Here is a 5598-nt window from a genome sequence, read left to right as displayed (position 1 = left end):
AACCACGACGAATTTCGTGGCTGGATAGCCGCTGCCGTAATAATCTATCCTACGTGTAGGATAATGACAATTAATTAATGCCATGGAGAGCAACTATCCATAAAAATTCCGTCGTTAAACTCAGTCCCAACTCTAGAAAGAACCAGGGCAGTCGGGGAAAGATTCCGTAGCCACGTGTCCTAACCCACATTTAATTGTTAAAATATCTGCAGGCCCATATATCTCATCCACCTATATTAACACCGGATTGAATCTCGGAATTAAAAAGTCGAATTTCCTAGCTTTTCTAACGTTTGAAAATGGCTGAAGGAGATCGCAGATTTGTGAATAAAATCCATGAATTTGCACCGAACTCCACTCAGATTTTGGGCGCCGCAGCCCTGGTCACATTGGGGGCGGTCTTGTTGTCAATCGTAGGGCTAACTGGGGTCGTTTTGGCCCCTGTTTTGGTACTTTTAAGCCCTGTTTTGATACCTGTAGGAGCCCTGCTGTTTGTGACATTTTTAGGGCTTTTATCCGCTGGTCTCTTTGTGGCGGCTGTTGTTTTTGGGGCTTTGTGGTTTTATAACTATTTGAATGGCCGGCGTCCTCCTGGCTCAGACCAGGTGGACTATGCGCGCATGAGGATTGTTGACACTGCGAATCATGTGAAAGATTATGCCAAGGAGTATGGTGGGTATTTACAGGGAAACAAGCAAGATGCTGCACCAGGGGCTTAAATATATCTTCTTTTATTTGTTTTCTGTTTCGTAAAATCCTGCTTTCATCTTCTTGTAAGGATGGGCTTGAAATGAATTATGTGTTTGTATTGTCATTAGGGTATGTTTTATCGATCTCTGGGTGTATACATGGGTGTTAATTCCATGCCCTGCTTATGGTATTATCCGTGTTATGGAATTATCTGTGTAAATTGGGGTTGAAGTTAAAACGGGTGGAATTAGTTCCATAACCATGAGATTGAATCATAGTTGAAAAAGAATAGAATCTGAGATATCATCCTATGGCGTAGTTGTTGGTGAAGCTATTTATTGTATGCTATTTATCTCCACACTAATACCAAGGAGCTTTTTGGTCATCTTTGTTTGTTTTTAAGTTTTAACTTAGTATAGTGTTCTTTATTTATTGTTGCTTGTAGATTTGGATGTGTAAGTGTTCTTTTGTATTAATATTTTAAAGCGATCCATCATTCAAAACTATTTAAATAAGAGTACAAGGTGGAAAGAAGGGGAAAGAACAACAAGAGTTTGATGGGTGATATATATGAAGAACAAAAAAAAAATGAGAAAAGGGAGAAGAGATAGATATAATTAAAACCAAAACAAACAAAAAAGAAAGGGGAATTAAAAATAAATAAAACATATATATATATATATATATATATATATATATATATATATATATATATATATATATATATATATATATATATATATATATGCAAATATATGCAAACGACCGAAGCCTAGGTTATTTTCTATTATTAAGATTATTTATTAGTTTGTGTTAATCACAAGTAGATTTGAACCCAAGACCTCCTCGATGAGAGGTTCGCAATTTACCGATGCATTATAGGCTTTTGCCTATAAAACATTTTTTTTTAATCAATAAAGAAAAAAGATTAAAAAGTCGAAAAAATATATAATTAAAACCTTAGAAGCATTTACTAGGCATGAAAGAAAAAATGGAATAAATAAGATAGAAATATTAATATAAAATATGAAAGCGTATTAACTTTAAACTCATGTTGTCACAATTTAGATACCAATCATCAATTGCAGGTATCAAATCAATAAAGAAAGGAGAATTAAAAATAAATAAGATAGATTTTTTTCAATCAATAGAAAGACAATATTAAAAAGTTGAACAAAAATACAATTAAAACCTCACACAAGCATTTACTAGGCATGAAAGAAAAAGAAAGAAATATTAATATAAAATATGAAAGAGTATCAACTTTAAACTCATGTTGTCACAATTTAGACACCAATTGTCAATTGTAGGTATCAATAAAGAAAGGATAATTAAAAATAAATAAGATAGATTCTTTTTCAATCAACTCAATAAAGAAAGGATAATTAAAAATAAATAAGTCAGATTCTTTTTCAATCAAGAGAGAGAGACAATATTTAAAAGTTGGAAAAAAAATATAATTAAAACCTTACACAAGCATTTACTAGGCATGAAATCAAAAACAAAATAGATAAGATATAAATATTAAGATAAAACATGAAAGCTTATCAACTTTAAACTCATGTTGTCACAATTTATACACCAATCGTCAAATGCAGGTATCAAATCAATAAATATGGATATAAATCAACTACTCCTATCACATGTGTATTTGTTGTAGGCAATACACTATTGTAATCACTTATCTGTAACTAGTAATATTTTTTTTAACTTCAATGAATCAAAGTATTTTTAATATTTGAGGATAAACTAATAATTAAACATATTGAATAATTTATCACTTATAATAATAACATTATATTTATATTAAATGTGAATTAAATATTAATTAAAAACTATTAAATATTATCATCACAAGCCATTGCTTTCTAATTTTTATATTTTTAATCTTAAACTATTATAACTTTTGGCAAATACAAGCCATTATGTTGCCAAATTGTGTAGACACTAGTTATTGCGCTTTGACACCATTTGACATAAGATTGACAAACAAGAAAAAAACATTACCAAAGAAAAGAAGTTTGGGGCATTGAAACATATAATCCACTCCTTTAGAAGTTCTCCATGATTTTTTCTATTGTGCCTAATATGGTAATTTTTTGAAATAAAGGGGGTAAAAACTTTATTAAGAATCAGAAAGCATTAATACAAAGCGAACTAGAACCAAAGGTCCCAACAAGAAGCACATGGATAATCCTGAACAAAGATAAAACAACCAACACCGTCATCTATCATCATTCTCCACCCTATCATCATCCAAAATACTCCTCAAGTCAAAATGGAGCTCTTGAGGAACCAACTCCCATTCCTCAAACCTCCATCCCTCAGTATGCTCAGAAGCCCATTTTGCCAAACAGTCAACTGCCCTATTCCACTCCCTTAGAATATGAGCAAAAGTCACCAATTCCATCAAAGAACTGATTTGCAAAATTTGTTGCACAATCCTAGCCAATTGCCAGTTAACATCAGACACTTTCTGCTCAATAAGCAAGTTGATCAAAACTTGGGAGTCTGACTGACAAGCAATTCTTCTCCAGCCTTGCGCATGAGCTTTCTCAAGAGCAACAAGAATAGCCAACCCTTCCACCAGGTTAATGGTTTGAATCCCTACATAGATCGAGAAGATAAAAACCACTGAGCCCATAGCATCTCTCCCAATCCCACTGATACCAGCCAGACCCAGATTACCCCTTGAAGATCCATTAGTGTTGATCTTCAAGACCCCGAAGGGGGGAGGCTACCATTTACCAACACTGTCAATTTTTTGCTTCTCACGATGTCGTCTCCTATCCCTCGTTAACGCCAAAGAAGACTCCAAAGTCGCCAATCTCTCCACCAACTCTATACCATGTTTCCCCAAAGGTAATTCCACTTCACACTTAGCCTTCACTATCTCTTGAATCATGCCCAATATCCTTGACCAAATTTGTTGCACTAGCCATTGCTCACCACGAAAAATCCTTCGATTGCGCTCCAGCCAAATCTTCCATAATAAGAAGATAAGCCACACAAATCATACCTCCTGTAGGAAAGGAGCCACAGATGGAGGTTGCCCCATCCCCTACCAAAACTAAATCAAGGAGGAAGCATGGCCACAAGGTGCTGCCCAAACTCCCCACCAAAAATGCCAAAGCTACAAGGCAAAAAGAGCACCAAAAAAACAAATGGGAAGAGTCCTTCTCATTAGCCCTGCACATAACACAAATAGAAGGGCAACGAAAACCTCTTTTCTTGATATTATCCCAAGTCAAACATTTATTCCAAGCCAACATCCATAAAACATTTGCACTTTGGCCAAGATAGTTTATTCCAAACCTTCCTCCACCACTGCACTTCAGGCAGAACCATCTTATAAGACACCAATCTACTGTACCCAAAGGCAATCATATAGGGCCCCTTAGGATTGGGAGACTAGGCTAGCACATCGTCCTCCCGAAGAGAACAACAACTTCTATTGGAAAGGATATTTTGTAGCATAGCACACTCCTGTAAATCAGCAACTAGCCATTCATCTAGAGACTTCCATTTAGCTATTTCCAGCTGACCACAGGGGAAAAAAGATTTAAAATCACTCACCCTTAACCAACTAGCCTCCAGAAACTGCTGACACAAAATCCTTAAGTTAGGAAACTGAGAAATTATTGGGGGAAATCCATCCCAAGAGTCTGACCAAAATTGAGCCTCCACCCCCCTCTTGCAGATCCAAAATAATCCATCCTTAATAAGCTTAGCTCCTTTCCTTAAAGTATCTCAAATCACAGCTCCCTTCCCCCCAAGAGGATACCTAGAAATATCAAGATGAGAAATCCTTGGGAGATACTTATGTGAAAGAAGCATCGCCCAGCTCTTATCTTGCTCATTACACCACCGCCAGTAGAGTTTAGCAGCCAAAGCCTCACCTGACAATGCTGATTGCCTCAAGCCAAGACCCTCGTAATGCTTTGGACTACACACCACTTCCCATTTAACCAAACTCCATTTGGAAGTCTCCAAATAGCTTGCCCATAAAAATTGGTGCATTATAGAATCTAGATCCTTAAGGAAGCTTGTAGGAGCAACTTGGAGCATGCATCTATAAATGGGAAAAGCGCACAACTGACTTAATCAACTAGACATGACCAGAAAAGGATAGCCAACGGTGAGTCCAATGATTAACTTTCACCCTAAATTTGTCCAAAATAGCCTGCCAAGACTCCTTGGGGAGCCTACTCACAGAGATGGGAATGCCAAGATACTTCAATGGAAGATTCTCAATCTGAAACCTCAAAGTGTGGGGAGTCCTTTATTGAATAGGGCCCGGTGTATTGAAGAAGTATATGGATGACTTTCCCTCATTAATCTATTGTCCTGAGGCAACCAGGTACACATCCAAGACTCTATGAAGATGAGATGCCTCCCTCATTGTACCCATCCCCATCAAAGCAGTATCATCTACAAATTGTAGGTGAGACTATGGAGGCAAAGTTCCACCCCATCTCCAAACTTGTATAAATCCAAACCCCACATTCTGTTTAATCCATCTCCCCAAACCTTCTGCCAAAAGAATAAGAAAATAAGGGGAGAGAGGGTCTCCTGAAAAAGCCCCCTTGAGGCCCCAAAAAGCTCAGAATGATTCCCATTAATAAGCACCGAGAAAGAGACCGACGTAATAAAACTCCAAACCCATTGAGTCCAATCTTCTGCAAAGCCAAAGACACTAAGAACCTTCCACAAGAAAGACCACCTTACTCTGTCATAAGCCTTTTCCATATCTAATTTGATAAACATCGCTTTTTCTTTTGATTTGGCCATAGAATGGATGACCTTAGTAGCAATAACAATCCCATCCAAAATATGCCTACCCACCACAAAATCACCTTGCTCCTCAGAAATTAAATCAGCAAGCCCCTTCTTTAACCTATTTGCCAT

The 5598-nt window shown here is 36.7% G+C and overlaps 1 pseudogene across 1 annotated transcript; it reads left to right on the top strand.

Annotated features, from left to right (window-relative positions):
• The first annotated feature begins 241 nt into the window (after positions 1 to 241).
• LOC149546196 (oleosin pseudogene) lies at positions 242 to 1075 on the top strand (annotated as a pseudogene). The gene has a single exon (XR_016353659.1). The product of XR_016353659.1 is annotated as an oleosin pseudogene (transcript).
• The last annotated feature ends 4523 nt before the right edge of the window (positions 1076 to 5598 follow it).

Source organism: Cupressus sempervirens, chromosome 7 (genome assembly GCF_028749045.1).
Source record: "Cupressus sempervirens isolate cs-2001-9-10 chromosome 7, ASM2874904v1, whole genome shotgun sequence".
In the NCBI taxonomy this organism is placed as follows: domain Eukaryota; kingdom Viridiplantae; phylum Streptophyta; class Pinopsida; order Cupressales; family Cupressaceae; genus Cupressus; species Cupressus sempervirens.
Note: the sequence above shows the minus strand (reverse complement) of the source record. Positions and strands in the feature narration are given on the sequence as shown.